Below are 18438 nucleotides of genomic sequence, written 5' to 3' on the forward strand. Positions count from 1 at the left end.
GTCCTTCACTGGATGCCTGTCTGCTAGACGGGGGAGTGGCCTCCTCTTGGGAGTTTTTGGGCTTTGCAGTTCCCCATCCAGGAGGTCCGATCTCCTGTCCTGATATTCTCTGTTCCCACTATCCAGGCCGCGTGGGACATGTTGGGCAGAGTACCGGGAAGACTGTCACAGCAGGGTGGTCTCTGAGGTGGTCTCTGAGGAGGTCCAGCTCAGAACTTTCTGCAAGGTTGTGTCTTCCCGGCATGGTGGAGGCAGGGGAAAGAGAGGCAGGTGGGGGCTGGGGAGTGGGCACAATGGTCCTGCTCACCCAGGGCCTGCTCCTGCCCCTGTGAGTCCACTCAGGGTTGGGTCTTGGGGGGAGGGTGCCAGAGCAGTGAGGGTCAGAGCGAGGGGCTCTGCCCATGGGGCATTCACTACAGGGGTCTGCATCCTCTGGGTGGACAGAGGAACCAGGCACAGCGGTCTCAGGAAGTCCAGAGCTGGGTGGGGGCTCAGATGGGGGATCACGGGCTCTGGAGCTGAGGGACTGGCAGGGCCATGCTGGAAGGGACCCCCAGGTGGCCCTGGGCACAGTGAGGGGCACATTATGCTGAACGTGTAAACTGGCTGTGTGCCCGGTCCCTGTCCTAGTTCAGGTGTGTTGGCCGCTTTTCCCACCACTGGTAAATCAACTCTGACCAGACACCCACCCCAGGGACCTGTTTGGTCATCTCAGACCCTGCCTTGACCCTGATCCCAGCCTCCCCTGCCCTCCACTGCTCTGGGGTTGCTGACCGCGGGGCCCAGGCCATGCCCAGCGCGGCCGCACGAGGGCGCGAGAGCTCCACCGAGGGCCGCGGCCCTGGGCCAGTGTGGACCGGGGTGAGCTGAGCGTCACGCTTGCGGGCGCAATGCGCTGTATGGACGGGGTGCGCTAAGAATGCGGGGTGAGCGAGCAGCGGGGACAGGGTGTTCCACAGGGACGGGCAGCCCCCCACCCCCCACCCCACCAGCGCGTACACCCCTCCCGGCCCCCTCCCCCTCGCAGCGCAGCTTCCAGCCCCTCCCGTGCTCCGGGCTCTAACCTGGTTGGGGTGGGGGACACGCTGCTGCCTGCAGACCCGAGGGTTTCCTGGGGGAGGGCTCAGCCAGGGAGATGGGAAGGGGGGGGCGGCGTGGGAGTCCTCTCCCCCTGGGGTCACCCCTCCCCCTCCAGGTGAGGCTCTTTCCTGAGGCCCCCCGCCCCCGCCTTGAGGCCCTGAGGGGACGGACCCCAACCCTCGGAGGGTGGGTGTGTGTGGAGGGGCGAGGTGAATAATAGATGATGGGTAAACAGCTTTCCGGGAGGGAGCTAGCGAGCGTCCTTGTTAATATTTATTAACCCCCCAGTCAGTCCCTCATAAATATTAATTCTCAATTAAACATTTATGTGAAGAAGATTGCTTCTGCCCCCCTCAAAGAACCCGTTTGAAGTGTTCAGCTGGGGGTGGGGCGGCAGGCAGTGAGTGTCCCTCTGTGGGCTGTAGCCTCGGCACTGTCGGCTGCCTGTGCTGAGCCCACGGTCTCAGAGTGGCCTCCTGGAGCAGGTTTCCCCGCTCCCCCGCCCCCACCCCCGCCCCATCGGGCCTGGCGAGTGCCTGTCCCTGGGCACTTTGGGGTGCTGCTTTACCCCCCCAGTGTGAACACCCTTCAGTGGTTGGGCTCCTGTACAAAGCAGGAGGCTTGTACAGACTAGGGGGGCATTATACAAACTGGGGGATAGTACAAAGTGGGAGATGGTATAACGGGGATATTGTACACAGTGGGGGCTCTGCACCCTTTCTGTGGCTCCTGCTCCTCCCTCCGTGGCTCTCTCTGATTCCTGGGTCGCCCTTGGGTTCCTTCTCTCCTCTGTGGACCCCAAGTGGTCCCCGCCCTGCCCCAGCCACGAGCCATTCTCTCCTCTCCAGGAGCCAACGAGTTATTTGAGCAGTGGTGGTGGTGTGTGTGCATTCAGGCAGCAGAGGGTGTGTGTGTGTTCATACGCACGCGCACGCGCATGCACTGCAGTCAGCTGCACCTGTGGACACGGGCCCCATGGTCACACGGAGACCCACCCAGTGATCCTAGAGGACAGAGTAGAACTGCTCCTTAGGGTTCAGGACTGTAAATCTTTGCAGGAGTGGACAACCTCATCTTCATCCTGCGGGGCAGCTGGTGGGCCTGAACTGCCTACCTTGCGATTAGTAGGCCAACATGTAACCCACAGCACCACCAGGGTTCCTGCCTGCCGGTGTAAGAGCTCACTGTCATCGTGTCCACTCCGCCAGCTCACAGTGTCCCTGAGGACAGAGTAGAACTGCCCTGTGGGCTTCCAGGACCGTGGCATATAACCCTGAGAGAGAGAGAGAGAGAGAGAGAGAGAGAGAGAGAGAGAGAGAGAGAGAGAGAGAGAGAGAGAGAGAGAGAGAGAGAGAGAGAGGAGCGGTGGGTGGGAGAGAGAAAGGCATCTTCTTGCTGGAGTCTTCTGAGGGGGTCAGTGAGGCCCTGCCAGCGCCTTACCCCCGGTACCCACCTTGCGTGGTCTGTGCTGCACGCGGCCCCCTCCCCCCGCCCCCGACTTGTGTGCCTCCCCTGTGCACAGTAGCAGTGAGAAAACCCATGACCCGAGGTAGGAGAGCAGCTGGGCTGGGGGTCTTGGAGTCTGGGTCTGCGGTTCACCCTGCCCCAGCGGGCCCTGGGGACTGCTTACAGCCGTGATTTGTCACCTGGCAATGGATGGTCCCCCATTACAGGCATTTAATCAGGGCCGTCCCCACGAGCTGCCTGGCAGCTGTCAGAGAAGATGGAAGGGCCACGGACACTCTGCCGAGTCCAGCTCAGCACCACTGATGGACCGTGGTGGCTGCGTGGGATGACCACTGGCTGGAACCGAGCCCAGGCCTCCTGCTTGGAAGGCAAGGCTGCTGCTACCCAGCCACCCGGCTCTGGTGCTTAATGAGCCATGGCCATAGGGTCCACCGGCCCTGGTGGTTCCCATGGACCCTGGGTGTCCGGTTGCTGTGGCCCCTGGTGTCCTCATGAGTCAGAGGGGCGCTGCCTGGCCCAGGGCTGTCGATGGCAGGGGCCTTTCTGAGGCAGCTTGCTGCTGGGCCTGTCGGGCTCGGACCACCCACACCTGGCCTAGTCTCGGGTGCTCGTGTCTGCCCTCTCAGGCTGCCCGGTGTGGGTGCGCACAGGGTTCGCTCTGCACCTCAGCTGTCACCCCTTAGGTGGCACACCGCCGACACCCCACCCTTCATTATTCATCTGCGTCTTGGTTCAGAGATCAGCCCTTTGTGGAGATGGCAGGTCACCATACTCTCCTCATTTCGTGGTTCACTGCTGGGGTTAGGCACTAGGCTCAGAGCGTGAACTAGGCATCCAACATTACCTTCTTCCACGCACCAAGCCACTTTCCTTGAAGCCACGTGGTCAGCAGAGCAGCTTTTTCTGGCGGGGGGTGCCGGGGGGCAGCCACTGGCTGTGTGTCATGGTTTACATATAGGCTAATGAACGTTCAGTCAAATTTAGAACTCAGTTTCTCAGTTGGACCGACCACATTTCTAGGGCTCGGTGTTCACACGCAACAGAGAAATCAGTTCTAAAAATTAATAGGGATTGGACAGATGTGGACAACACAATTAAGCTGCTTAATCAAGTGGACACAAGTGGGCAACAGTCGACTGGAGAGGGACCTTCATCTTCAGCTCCAATGTGACGCTCACACACACTGGCTGCAGTGCCGGCACGGGCGGACGCGGAGACCCAGAGCTGAGCCTCCTTCCTTGACCAACTGCCAGAAAACCAGAAACCAAAGCCGAAGCCCAGACTTTTGCATTTGACAATAGAAGACACTTCCTGATGTTAATTCTCAGAGGCAATCATGATGGGAATTAGAACATGCTTGTTGATGCTGCCCGGGGCCATCCGGTTGGTTCCCACAGACGGCCGGACAAGACACAGCCCCATCCCGGGCCGTCCTCACAACGGTTGCTACGCTCAAGGCCATCGATGCAGACCGGCATCAGTCCCTCCCCTTGAGGGCCTTCCTCTGCTTTCCCGAGCAGGATATCTTCCTGCAGGGACTGGCCTCTCCTGACAACATGTCCAAAGCCCATGAGAGGTCCTCTCACTGTCCTTGCCCACAAGGAGCCCTCTGGCTGGACTTCGTCCACGACGGATGGGTTTGTCCTTTGGCAGTTTGTGGTACTTTCGATCATCTTTCTCCGGCATCACAGTTCAAGCACATCACTTCTGCTTAGGCCCCTTCTCCGACTCCCGACTTCCCTGCACGTGGGGCAGTGCAGACACATGGCACTTCTCCAGGGTTCTCTGTCTCTTGAGTTGGCTTCTTAACTCATGGGTTGATTCTGTGACAGCAGATGGACTTTCAGGCTATGCATCGGTCTTCAGACGCTGCTGTGGCTGCACCTCATTCACTTAGGTTGCTTCCTCGTATTTCTCAAGGAGCCTTGGTGGCGCAGTGAGTTAAACTTCAGGCTGCTAATGGAAAGATCGGCAGTTCAAATCCACCAGCCACTCTGCAGGAAAAAGATTTCTGCTCTCATAGAGATATAAAGTCTCAGCTGCTAATGAGCAGCTCCCTCTGACCTGTGTGAGTGGGCTTGGCTCGATGGCGGGGGTAATCTCTGTGGGAGCAGAGCACCAGGCCTTTTGTCTCTGGGACACCGGTGGGTCCACCCCACCTCTCCCCTAGTAAGCCTTTTGTTGTCCTAACTTTGTCTCCTGCCTGCTTCCCCAGATCAGAGCTGCTAGACGGCACTCGTTTGTATCCACCCAATGTGGCTTGTCCTGAGGGTGATGAGCCAAAGTCTGATGTCATTCCTGTCACCCCTGTGTCCCGTGTCCTCACTCTGCTCAGCGGGAGGCTGTGGTTTCCATGGCATGTTTCACCTGTCTTATAAGTGGTGTCCTTTAGTATTAAGCGGTCCTTTCTTGGCACGTGGGATGCTGTTTGACTCCGGTGCTGGTTTGTCCTACGTCAGCATACCTACCTGTGCTAGGCTGGGTTGACTAGAGGAACAAATCCAGTGATGCTCAGATATGTGTATTAAAGAAGTCATGGTATATCAGGAAAACATCCCAGCCCAGCCCAGCTCAGGTCCATAAGTCTCTTTGCAGAATCACTCAGCTACATGTGACGATGCGGAATGCAGGAAGATCACAGGCTGGTGGGTGAGAAGTCTTGTGGATCCAATGGCAGTGGAAGCATCCCAGGACTCACGCAGGTCTCAGTGTGGCTCCAGAAGCTTTCCAAGTGACTCAATGGGAAGGTGAAGGTAGAGCGAGAGAGAGGCGGACTCCAGCAAGCCATTTCCCTGTCACCCTCCAATCGGTCTGTGACCTGCTTGACAGGGTTACCCCTTTCCTAAGGACCTTGATGCCACCATGCTTAAGTACTCGGGTCCCAGTTGAAAACTCGTCAGACTCCCTCCATGTAGAAGGTCTCTATGAGTCAGACCCACATCGATGGCCACTGTCCACAGCGGCCCTTTCCCTGGTCCCTTCTGCCACCTGTGTGCAGCTGTTAGGGATTTCAGTTTGAGCCTCAACCTCACTCTATCTCTGCAAGTGTCATCTGAGAATTACTGTGTGTGTGTGTGTGTGTTGGGGTGGTGGGGAAGGACTGTCAGCCGTTAGCAGTGGCTTTGTTTTTGTTGTCCAGGGCTGTCCAGTCAGTTCTGACTCAGAGTGACCCACGCACATTGAACGAAAGAAGCACTGCCCGGTCCACGCACATTGAACGAAAGAAGCACTGCCCGGTCCTGCGCCATCTTCACCATTGTGCTGAGCCTGAGCCCATTGTTGCAGCCACAGTGTCCAGCCCTCTCCTGCAGGGTCTTTGCCTCCTTATCACCTAGGTGACGGTGTGAGACTGGCTTGACAAGGGAAACAAATCCAGAGACCCTCATCTATGTGTGAGAAAGATCTTTCTATCAAGGAGTAATTATATATCAGGAGAACATCCCAGCCCAGACCAGATCAAGTCCATAAGTCCAATATTAGCCCATAAGTCTGATACTCGTTCACAAATTTTTATTCACACTTACACAGCACATGCAATGATGCCAAACACAGGAAGATCAGTGGTCTCTGGATGCAAAGTCTTGTGGATCCAGCGGCAGTGGCAGCATCTCCAGAGCTCTTGAAGGTCTCAGCGTGGCTCCACGTGGCTTGTCAATAAGGGGAGAGGAGGGAGGGGCAATCTCCTGTGAGTCATTTATCTTGGTCACTCTCCTATCAAGCTGCGACCTGACGGACAGGCTAAACTCCACCCACATGTTCCCACAGAAGCAATGCTGGTACAAAAAACCCTGTCCATCACAGCGACAATCCCCGAGCTTCTTCCTGTTGATTCATCCTCCTGGTTGAAAGAGTCCGTTGTGTCGATTTTGTTGCAGGACACAGCCTGACCCAGTCCTTGCCAGCGTGGCCTCTTACACCCCAAGTTCCCCCAGACATATTGTGGATAACGTTCATCTTCTCGTAGATTCTGAATCTAGGGTCCCTGGTTCAAATACCCCGGGTTTTTGCACGTTTGGAGCTGTTTCTGAGACTTGGTGGGCCTCTTGCTCGATATTGAGGTGTCTTGAGTGTGTGCTCTAACATGAGCGTGGGACTTGTGCACTAGACACCCATGACTTACCCTCACAAGCACCGTCAAAGGAGGGTCGATAATAAAGGAAACATCCGAGGCGAGGGTGACCCCACAGGAGGCTCCAGAACTGGGCAGACCAACCCCACACAAGGAAAGTAGTCCCTCAGCCTTTCATGGACGAGCCAGGAAGCCACCGCTTTCCCTGCTTGGATCCTACAATTTCCGGTAGAAGGGATTTTTTAGAAGCTTTGCGCCAGGTGTTGGGGACTGATTGTGTTCCCCCAAATGTGAGTCAGGGTCCTAACCTCTGTACCCGTGGAAAGGGGCTGTGGCTGATCTGTCAGGCAAGTGCTGGACTGCTGACCACAAGGCTGGTGGTTCTAACCCGCCAGCTGCTTTGCAGGAGAACAATGAGGCTATCCGCCACGCTGCAGTCCACTCCATTCAGACTTACCCTGACCCAGTCTAAGGCTGTGACAGGAGCAGAGGGCGTCATCTTATGCCTCAGGGCTGGTTTTCCCCAACTCCACCTGAGCCTGTGCTGTACCTTCCCAGCGCTTTCTACTTCCACCACGTTCCTTCTGGCTCTCCTCCCCTCCGAGCTTTCGGAAGAGGAAGCGTGCAAAGAAGGAAGGAGTGAGAAGAGCTGGTTGAGGCCAGAAAAGAGGTGGAAGAAAGACATCGTGGTGTGCAAAACCACCAACCTCGATAGAGAGAGGCGCGGGAGACTGCCAGCCAAACAGCAATCCCCGGCTTTTCTCACTTCTTCCTTCGCTGCTCCCTTCCTCTTCTTAGCTTTTGGATTAAAAACGCATTTCATGTCTCCAAACGCTCGGTGAGTGCACTGAGCTCCGTTTAAGGAGCTGCCCCCACCCTCCCTGTTACTTGTCCTTCCTCTTTTGAGCCTTCCCTCTGTCCTGCCCCCGGCACAGAAAGGGAGTTTTATCAGCCTCAGTCTGCCGATGCTCACACTCTGATAGCTGACGTGATTTTGAATAAGTGCACTTAATTTTCTTCCTTGTGGTTTTGGGGTTGTTTGCAAGATGGCTGGTTCAGCGGTGCCCCTTCTACAGCAGGGCAGAGTCGGTGTCTCTTTCATGGCCTTTAACGTCTCTTTAGGTGACAAGGGTGGGAGGGACTGTAGACCCTCCAGTGTGTTCTGGTTCCTTCTTGCTGCCCAGGCCCTAGGACCCGCCCCTCACCCACTGACTTGCCTCTGTCGCAGCACTTGGTGAAGAGCGGGCGCAGGCCTGCTCCCCATGCCCCTCACCCACTGACTTGCCTCTGTCAGCAGCACTTGGTGAAGAGCGGGCGCAGGCCTGCTCCCCATGCCACTCTCCCCCAGAGATGCCACTTCACACGGTGAGTGCTGTCAGTCTCAGCTCCGCTGTCTGAGCTCCCATTGATGTGCACACGCATTCAGATTTTCACACTTAAGGACCATGCTCGCTTTTTGATGAGTTTCCAGCACCACACACCTGCCACTAGCCCTCTCTCCGGTCCCTGCTTCTCAGACCGACCACACTTGATCACTGAAAACATGGGGAGCAGCGTGCGCGCACTGGGCTCTGTTCCCTCCAGCTTGCTCTTCTTTCTGCTTGTTTTTTTGGTTCTGACATTGGGGCATCCCTGCCCCCTGGTTGGACAGAGGGGCTTGGTGCTTGGTCTTGGCTTTACTCCTTCTTTCTCAAGCTGATTTTAGGGGGGGCGGGGCGGGGGCGGGGAGGGCACAGAGGAATGCAGACCCAATCAGGGAGCCTTTCTAGGACTGTTTCATGTCCAGTTCTTATGTGAGCGGCCTGCCGACTTTCTTTGCTTAAAGGTTTCTCTGAGCGCCCTCCTGTTGGCTGACTGACACTTCCCTTGCTGGTTTTCAGGAAGTCTCTGAGTAGCAGGAAGTCAGGACCCGATTTGCAGGTTCAGTTCCTGCAGGTGTCCAGATTGTCATTGACTTGTTGACAGGGCCAAGGTACCAGCAGCCTGGACTGTGGGCTGGGAGAGCAGGCATCTGCATGTGCAAAGGGCTGGAAATAGGCAGGGCTCAGGCTCTTTTCCTGCGGGGCTGTGAATGGAGGGCAGGGGAGGAGGCTATAGGGGCAGGGAGGGAAGCAAGTGAGTGTGACTGTGGGGGCTCCTGCTGCCTGTACCCGCCAGCTCCCAGAGATGAAAGGTGTGTGTGTGTGTGTGTGTGTGTGTGTGTGTGCGTGACAAATGTGCATGTGTAGTGTGTGCAGCTTTGCAGAGTGTGAGGCAATTTGCATAAATATTGTTTGCAAAAAGCAATTAGCAGCTCATTTACATGCAGGGAAGTAGCAATTTGCACGTTCTCAGGAACCATTTCTTTGCCCATGCACACGTTCGAGGACTTGCAATTGGTCTTCTGATAGAGAGGCACCAGTAGGCCAGTACTTTATTTTTGGTTCCTCTCTTGGGTTCTTGAGCTAAAAAAAAAAAACCCTTTTTCTTTTAATAAAGGCAGTTCTCCAAACTCACCGCCCTCAGCCCTTCAGTCTCAGCCTGGAGAGCCAGATGTTCTCGAGTTGGGGAGCGCTCTCGCACCCCTTCTGTTGGCTTAGAGTTCTGAGGAGCATTGGGTGGGGGGGTCTCTGCGCCCTGGAGGGGGGAGCATCCTGTAAACCCGGTGAGGCATACCCATGGCACACAGAAGGCTGGCAACATCCTCACAGCACGGGGGAGGCCGGGTGGCTTCTTCACACCTCTCAGACTTCACACACCCTTGTCTCCCTGGGCTGAACACACGCCCTGTGCTCACGACTTTCATACAAGCCCCACGGCCTCGCTCCATGCATGTGCCAACAGTGCCCCTGGCTTCTTGGCAACCAGTGCCGTGTTTGAGGGAGGTGTCCCTGCGAGGCGGGGATGGCATCTGAATCCTCAGCCTGGGGCAGATGGCTGACAACAGACTGGAAGCCACCAGTGTTTCTTGAATGGAAAGTAAATGAATGAAACATCCAGGGGACAGCAGACTCACTGCTGCTGTCTCCCGTTTGCAGGAATGCGTTGGACTCTCTCTTGTGCATGGCTCATGTGAGATGCTGACAGGATGTTTACACTTGGAGCCAGGAGGCTCCTTACGAGACAGCCTCTGTGTCTTGACCCAGTGTCTGCAGCCCACACTAGGCTGGCGTGACTCACGGCTCTCTGGAGTTTCATTGCCAGCCTCCTCTCAGCATAGGTGCACGTCTCTCCATGTGATTGTTTAAAGAGCCTTTGTTTGACCGTGGAATTCACCTGTCTACCACCCACCCATCCTGGGACCAGAATCTTTGCTTGATAGTTGAACTGATTTATCTAGCATTCACCCGTCTATCCACCCATTCACGCACCCATCACCGCACATACACCCATCCGTGCTCAGATCTGTGTGCATGTATCCACTCCATCTGTCCACCCCATGTATCCTGCGTTTCCTCCCACCATCTGTCCACCCTGCAGATGGTGACTCAGGAAGTTGAAGAGGATGAAGCTGAGAACTCTCCTAGAGATGGGCAGTGGGGGAGCCATGGCAGGGGTGGGAGGGGTGCAGAGCAGACTCACCAGAGGTAGCAGGGCTCTCAGGGGACTCGCCTTGCCTGAAGCTGTTGACAAGTCGGGGGATGCACACAGTTTCTGGTTCAAGATGGCCATCTGAGTGTCGGTGGAGGCACCCTTTGTAGACTACACCCATGGGACTACATTGTGGGCCTCAGAAACTGTGTGGAACCCCTAAAGAGCCCACAGCAACAGAACTAAAAGTCTGGGACCGAGCACTGAGTCCACACCCAACAATGTGATTTGGATATCCCAGGATTCCTCTCAGCTCCATAATGTAAACCAGCAAAGAACTTAATGACTCACTTCAGGCAATTCCCATGAGCCCCTTCGTCTGGGCAAACACTCTATTCCTTGGGGGCAACAGTGCTCTCTCAGAATGGTCCCTTCCTCACTCGGTGAAGACCTTGCTGCCCAGATTCTCCTCAAGACCCTCACACCTTGCTGAGTCCACTTGTCTCAACCACGACATCCTGAACCAGTTCCCATCCTTTCTCCAAGGCACCCTGGTGGAGTTGTGGTTGTGCATAGGGCTGCAATCTGCAAGGACAGTGGTTAGAAACCAGCAGGCAGAAAGGGAGAAAGACGAGTCTTTCTGAACTTGTCAAGAGGTACAGTCTCAGGAACATACAGGGGCAGTTGCACCCTGTCCTGTAGGGTCATAGCGAGTCAGCATTGACTGGATGGCTGCGAGTTTGGTTTGGAGTTTGAACCAGTTCTTTGTGGTGAGAAAGCCCAAACCAACCAACCAACCAGCAAACCAGCCAACCAGCCAACCAACCAACCAGCCATCCAGCCAGCCAACCAGACAGTCAACCAACCAACCAACCAACCAACCAATCAACCAACCAGCAAACCAGCAAACCAACCAACCAACCAACCAACCAACCAACCAACCAACCAACCAACCAACCAACCAACCAGCCAGCCAACCAACCAACCAACCAACCAACCAACCAGCCAGCCAGCCAGCCAGCCAGCCAGCCAGCCAACCAACCAACCAACCAACCAACCAACCAACCAGCCAACCAACCAACCAAACTCGCTGCCACAGAGTTACCGCTGCCTCCCAGTGACACGGCAGCACAGGGTAGACCTGCCCCCTGGGCTTCCGAGGCTGCAACTCTTTATGGGAGCAGAAAGCCTGCATTGAGAGGGTCCCCTGAAAACCACTTGATCTTCCCCATCACTCTCGGAGTCACTACTGCCACTTCGTAAGCACTGTCCTCCATTCTGGCCGCTGGGTTCTCAGGTCAACAGTAGGGACCAAAGGGACAGCACTTTGGGGATGATGGGGAGTGGGAGTCCTGGAAGCTGACAGAGGAGCCTGGGTGTCGGTGTGGCTGCAGAGAGAGAGAGCACCTCCCACTGGAGGGGAGGACTGGGAGTCAGCAAATAGCTGATCAGTTGTGTCCTGGAGGGGAACAGTGGAGACAACACATTCCCATCAACCCCCCTCCTCCTTGAATCAGCCGAGAAGGCGCTGGGAGATCCCCTCAGCCACGGGGTCTTGGCTCAGTGGTTACTGACAGGAAGGTGCAGCAGCCAGGCCCTGAAGTGGCCATTGCTCACTGGCCACCAGACTCAGCAAGGTGCAGCACAACCCATCCTGATCATCCCGTGGCTGGCTGGGGTTGGAACCACCGTGACCTGCCAGGTTCTCATGGTTTTGGAGGTAGATCAGCAGACCTTTCTTCATGGGCTTCTTGCTCTGGAATCAGCTCAGCACCAGCCTGTGCCAGCCTCCACTGACCAGTGCCTGGTGGCCACTCCAGAGGAGCACTGACTGGGCCCACATGTGGATCTCTAGCATGGAAGGAGAGCATCCTACCAGGAACCCACCAATGTCCTCTTCTGCTCAGAATGCCCCACACCAAAGAGCTGCTCCACCCCCACATGTGGATGACTCTCACTGAGCGCAGTCTCGGCCAAAGCTTGAGCCTCCCCCTTAGGGGATGAGGCCAGCAGAGGCCAACACACAGTCACAACCCCGGCTTCCGGGAAAGTCCTTGTCACGGAAGCGAGATGGGAAACTCAGCAAGAGGAGGGACCAGATGAAGCAGGCAGGAGAGCCACACGGGGTCTTGGAAGGTAGGGCAGAACTCAGAGCACAACCAGGTGGCCTGCTTGGATGGTCGGGTGCCCGTGGTGGCTGGAAGACCGTGCCGAGGAACCCTACTGGAAAGTAGCCGAGCCAAAGCCCTGTGAAGGCCAGATGTAGGAGCTCCGACCTCCGACCTCTGTGTAACCGCATCCTGGGACAAGGCAGCTAGTGATGGGGATTTTCCAGAATGAGGAGACACAGAGCCTCCATTTCTTGACACACTGCAGCTTCAAAAAGACACCGAGCACCCTGAAGGCTGACGGAGAGGCGGCGGAGAGCGTCCTGGTAGCGTCAGAGGACCTGTGACTATGTTGACACCTGTCTTCATCGGCCACTTTGGAAGGAAGAAGACACAGGCTTCCAGGCTGCGGGGCCAGACCCTGGAGTGAGTTCCCGAACGTGTGTGAAAGCAAGCGAAGACACCCCTCTCCCACGGCCCACCGACTCTGGGGGCCGCTGGCTAGCCGGCGCCGAGGAAGAAGCAGAGCAGCCGGCTGCTGGTGGCTGTGGGCCTGGCTGTCCCTCACCGGCACCCTGCGACATGCTCTACATGCGTGATCCACAGGGTCTGCTCGTCGCCTGTTCCAGCTGAGAACACGTGGGACCTGAAGGATAACCGAGTGTCGGGTTCGAGTAGGTATGCATTGTGGGGGAAAAAGTTGCTTGTTGTTGCGAGGTGCTGCTGAGTCCGTTCCAAGTCATAGCCGCCCTGCCCACGTGAAGCAGGACAAAACGCAGCCCGGCCCTGCGCCATCCTCAAGACCATGCCCATCCTCAAGACCATGCCATGGGCCGAGGCACCTCATGGAAGGCCCTTTCCTTTTTGCCGCCCCTCCAGACGGGGTTCTGGATGGGAAGTGTGAGGCAGATGTGGGCAGTGGAGACACGTGAATCACGAAGGCGTTGTCCTCTTTGGAAAATGTCTAGATCATGACTCCTTCTAGGCACCATTGGAAAACAAGCTCAGAGATAGCTACACATCTTCTAAATCTACAAGGAATCACGAGGAGATTGGGGATAGAATTGAAATACTTCCAGTGCAGTAAAGAAAATGAAACATTGAGTAGAATAGATATTTTCTCTGAAATAAGGTGACGATTGTGAAAAACAAACAGATAAAATACAAGATTTTATTTTACCAGAACCGTCATCAATGTGTTACACACACATGCGAAGAGACCGTCTCAAGTTGAATTGAAGCCAGTAACAAATTCTCGCTACACTAGTGTTTACAGAAGGCATACTTGAACTAAAAAGACTCCAAACGTTGAAAAACAAAGGGCTAGGAAAAATCTGTCAGAAAAGCCCAGCAGTCTTAGAAAAATTGACATCATAGAAAATAAAATCCAAAGCAAAATATTCCACAGGGACCAGAAGGATGTTTCATGTTGATAAGGAACAACTCACTTGGCATAAGTGACAGCCATCTCCTGAGCTGCTGTTCATGTCAGGGGCTGCCTCGTCCTGGTGGGACAGCGGTGATCCCCGGGCTGCTAGCCACAAGATCGGCAGTTCAAAGCCACCAGCCGCTTCTTGGGAGGAAAGGTGAGGCTTCCTATTGTTGCAAAGAGCCTCAGAAACCCACAGGGGCAGTTCCACTCTGTCCTCCAGGGTCACTGTGAGTCAGAATGGATCAAGTTGGTTCTGACCCATCAGGACCCCAGGCCCAGCAGAACCTGATACTGCCTTCCCTACAACACCTGCACCACCGCTGTCCTGTTTGAGCCCGTACTGCAGCCAGCATGTCATGACATCTCACTGGGGTCTTTTCTCTGACCTACTTTTCCAAGCATGAGGTCCTTTGCCAGGGGCAGGGCTCTCCCAAGAACAGGCCCACAGGCAGGGGTGAAGTTTCCCACCCTCGCTTCTCAGGAGCTTCCTGGCTGTACTTCCTCCAGGACAGAGGCACCAAACTGCACAATGAGAGATATGTCACGCAGACAGCACTGCACAAACACACAGCAATGTGGGACAGCCCTAGAAGCCCACCTACCAGACTGGAGACCCAGAATGAAATCTTGATCTACACGCATACAAATGTGTTCTCAGCAAACGGAACATATTCCCAGCACAGAAAGAGCATTACAAACAAGCCTACATGTGTATTAGGTGAAAACAAAATTAGTTTTCCTTTTGCTACGTGCAGTTTAGCAGTTCGAAACCCCCAGTTGCTCCATGGACAAAGCTGAGGTTTCCACTCCCATAAGGAAGCACAGTCTTGAAAACCCACTGGGGAGGTTGACCTTCCCCTATCAGATTGCTGTGGGTCTGAGTAGACTCAGATGATGGGGAGCGAGTGAGTGCAATCCATGACTCGCAGGGCAAAACAACGAGCGATTAAAAGCAACAATGAGAAAAAAGCATGTAGCTGGAAACATGCTCCTAATATTTTAGCAGGGGTCAACCATCTCTAGGTCAGCGACTCTGGGAACATCTCCTGAGAAGACCTCGGGGACGTGGCCAAGACATCATCCAGAGGAGAATGCACAGACCTCGATCCATTTATGAAAACGGAAAGTTCGTGATTCCATGTGGAGAATCGAGGCAGAGAGCAGCCATCTGTGCTCACGGGGGAGCGGGGAGGGGCGGGGGAGTCGTGGGGCTGTCTTGTGGAGCAGGTGGGCTTCCTCTTGTGGCCCGGAGTCCTCTGTTTGCTCTGGCTTGCTCCTTTCAGTGGGGCGGAGTTGAGTTGTCCTTCTCAGATACGTTTCCACCTGACACAGGCTCTGACCCTTGTGGCTTTTCCTATCCTGTGTCCGCCATAAGCTGCCGTGGCATCACAGAAGAAGGACCGGCCCAGGGATCGTGCCCTTCGCAGCCCAGCCCGTGGAGAGGGGACCCTTTGGGACCTCAACAGCTTCTAGTCAGGTCTGTAGTGAATGCTCTTGGTAGGTTTAGGCAGAGGCTTGAGGTCATTCCCATGCAGATGACCACATTCCCCAAGATGCCCTCTGGTGGTGCTCCCCCGACAGGTCAGACAGGAGCAGATGCCCACTGGGCACAGGGTCCTGCTGCTCTGGCCCCGCTGGTAGCCTCTCTCTGGGGAATCACTAGACTTACATTCTGGCTCTCTCATCAGCCACCTGAGCCTGGTGAAGGTGGGACCGCTGGCCTGTAAATGCATCTTTCTGCCTCTTGCTGAGGGCTACATTCCAAACAGACTCACTAACGAGGCCACAAAGACCGCCCACCAGGAGAGGGCATGGGAGCCAGCCTGCTGGTCTCTTCCAGATTCCCGATGACGATTCTTAAAAAAACGTAAACTCTTCATTGTGAGTTTGGTGAAGGTTTGCAGAGCGGATCCGTTTCCCACTCAACAGCTCATGCACAGTTGTTTCAGGTGTTGGTTGTAATCCCATGTGTCAGTCCGGGTTGACTAGAGAAACAAACCCAGAGACACTCATGTGTGTGTAAGAGAGAACTTTATATCAAAGGGCAGTTGTCTGCTGAGAATACCTCCCAGCCCAGTCCATAATACATCCCACATTAGCCCATATGTCTGATAATCGTCCATAAATTCCTCTTTGACTAACACAGCACATGCAAGGATACCAAGTGCAGGAGGATCACTGGCCGGGGGTGGAAAGATCCATGGATCCAATGGTGGTGGAGGCATCGCCAGGGCTCAGGCTACCATCAGCGTGGCTCCATGTGGCTTGTCAACAGGAATGTGAAGCAGAGAGTGTGTCCCGCCTCCAGGGTGGAAGAGAGGAAATCTCCCAGAATCCTCATGAGAAGGCCAAGCCCACAAGGAGGCATCATCAGGCTGTGACTGACTGACAAGCCAGACTCCACCCCTATAACCTACTGATCAAGTTGACACGAAATGATGTACCCACAACACCCCACAATGCCCCTTCGCTTAGCCACCTCCCACGTTTCCTATTTCGGCTTCCTCTTCTTTTCTAACTCCTCTGAACTTGCTTTGTTCCTGGTCAAATGGTCCATCATTGTCAAGAGCAAGGACCCCCAGTGTCATCGTCCCTCTTGTAGACCTGTCCAGTGTGTGGATGTGTCATAGCTTGTTTATCCGTTGTGTGTGTTGTGTGTATGCAGCATAGCTTGTTTATCTGTTACTCCATTGATGGGCATTTGGGTTGTCTCTGTTTCTTTGTTGTTGTGAACAGTGCCGTGAGGAATGTCGGTGCGCATCTATCTATTACCCTCATGGCTCTGTTTCTCTGGGATACTTGCCAAACAGAGGAATTGTTGGATAATACGGGATTTCTTTTTCTTAAATACTTTTATTGGGGGCACTTACATCTCTTATCACGATCCATACATTCATCCTGTGTGTCGAGCACATTTGCACACATGCCGCCATCATAATGTTCAGAGCATTCTCTTCCCACTTTAGACCCTGATATCCGCTCCCCATTTCTTTCCCCGCCCTCCCTCACAAACTACTTGATAAGTTATGGATTATTATTTCTATAATATGGGACATCTGTTTTGCTACGTAAGAAAGTGCCATACCGTTTCCCACAGGGGCTGGCCCGCTTCCCAGTCCCACCAGCAGTGGATGAGCATCCAAGAGCAGTCTCTTCATATCCTTGCAGGCAGTTGTGTTCTGTGTCTCTGCACCACCACGACCCCCCACTTTTTGCAGCTCAGTATATATCCCCAGTCTTTGATTTTTAGTCAGTGTTGCCTTCGTGCCGAGGCGTGTCTCTTGTAAAGGGCATGCTGCTGGGTCCTGCTGTGTTGAATTCCTTTCCAGTCAGTGTCAGTATCCACACATAGGGATTTGTTGCGGTCACTTTGCTGTGTCCTCCGTGTGTCTTTCCTTCCTTCCTTCTGGTTTTGGTGCTGTGGTTTTCTTGGTTCCATTTAATTTTCTGCGCAGACTTACTTGTCTGTACTCTCTTCTAGCTTTCTGCACTCCCTTCAGTGCTGTTGAGTGGGTCCCGGCTCAGTGACCCGATGTCCAACAGAAGGACACACCGTCCTGTCCTGCGCCGCCTGCCCCACCGCTGTGGTGTTTGGACCCATTGCTGCAGCCGCTGTGTCCATCCATCCTGTGGGAAGTCTTCCTCTTTTCTAGTTTTAGTGCTTGCTAAGTCCTTATAACAGCCCTCCTGTTTATTTCAACGAGAATGGTCTTGCTTCCTTCCCATTTGGAAGTTTGGCACTGGCACCATTGATTTCCTCGTCACCCCTGCACACCGATGCCTCTGGCTCCCCATGTTCAGTCTTGTAGGTTTGCTGCTCTTTGGCGATGTCTGTGACTGAGTGGACTTCTGGGTGGTGTTACACGTGCATCTCAGGTTAGTGCCTGCCACGGTGGGTTTTCCAAAGTACTAATACAGTTAGTATGTCTTGTAAGATTAGCTTGATTCTTACAAATTCCTTTAATGGCTGTTTGTCTGGAAATGTCCTGATTTTCCCTTAACATTTGACGGGTAATTTTCCTTGATGTGTGGTTCTTGGTTGGCAACTCTCTTCTTTCAAAGTTTCTATACGTCATCCACTGCCTTCGTCCCTGTATGGTTTCCACCAAGACACCAGAGCTTAGTCTCATTGGTTGTCCTTCATAAGTAACTTTATTTTTCTTGAGCTGCTTTTAGGATTTTTTTTCTTGTCTTTGGTTTTGAAAAGTTTCATTAGGAAATGACAGGGTGATTTACTTTTGAGGTCTATCCTGCTTAGGGTTTGTTTAGCTTTGTGAATGAACCGCTTCTTGTCTCAATAGTAAGAGAGTTTTTCTCCAGTAGCTTTTTGGCAATTTTCTCTGTACTTTTCTTGGGTCTCATTCTGTTCTGGAATTTTGATCACTCACATATTGTTCCTTCTGCTGTGTCTTATGTAACCCTAATTCTCTCTCTTACATTCACTATTTGTTCTTTTCCCCTGATTGTTTCTGTTGCAGATTGATGAGTACTGACAGATTAATTTCCAAGCTTACTAATTTGATCCTCCATTGATTCAATTCTATTATTTTGTCCTTTCAATGAATTATCTATTCTGAAATTTCAGTATGACTCTCCTGGATTTCTATCTACTATCTTTGTATGGTTTCCAAATTTTCATATGCTTCTGTCAGTTTGCTCTTGTACTTTATGTTTTCTGGAATTGTTCTGCAGTGTTTCCTATGCTTTCTGTGAGTTTTCCTGCAGCTTCTTGATCTTTATCGCAAAACATATCTTCTTTTGGATTCCTTATC

This window comes from Tenrec ecaudatus, chromosome 14 (assembly GCF_050624435.1).
Source record: "Tenrec ecaudatus isolate mTenEca1 chromosome 14, mTenEca1.hap1, whole genome shotgun sequence".
NCBI classification, from domain to species: Eukaryota; Metazoa; Chordata; class Mammalia; order Afrosoricida; family Tenrecidae; genus Tenrec; species Tenrec ecaudatus.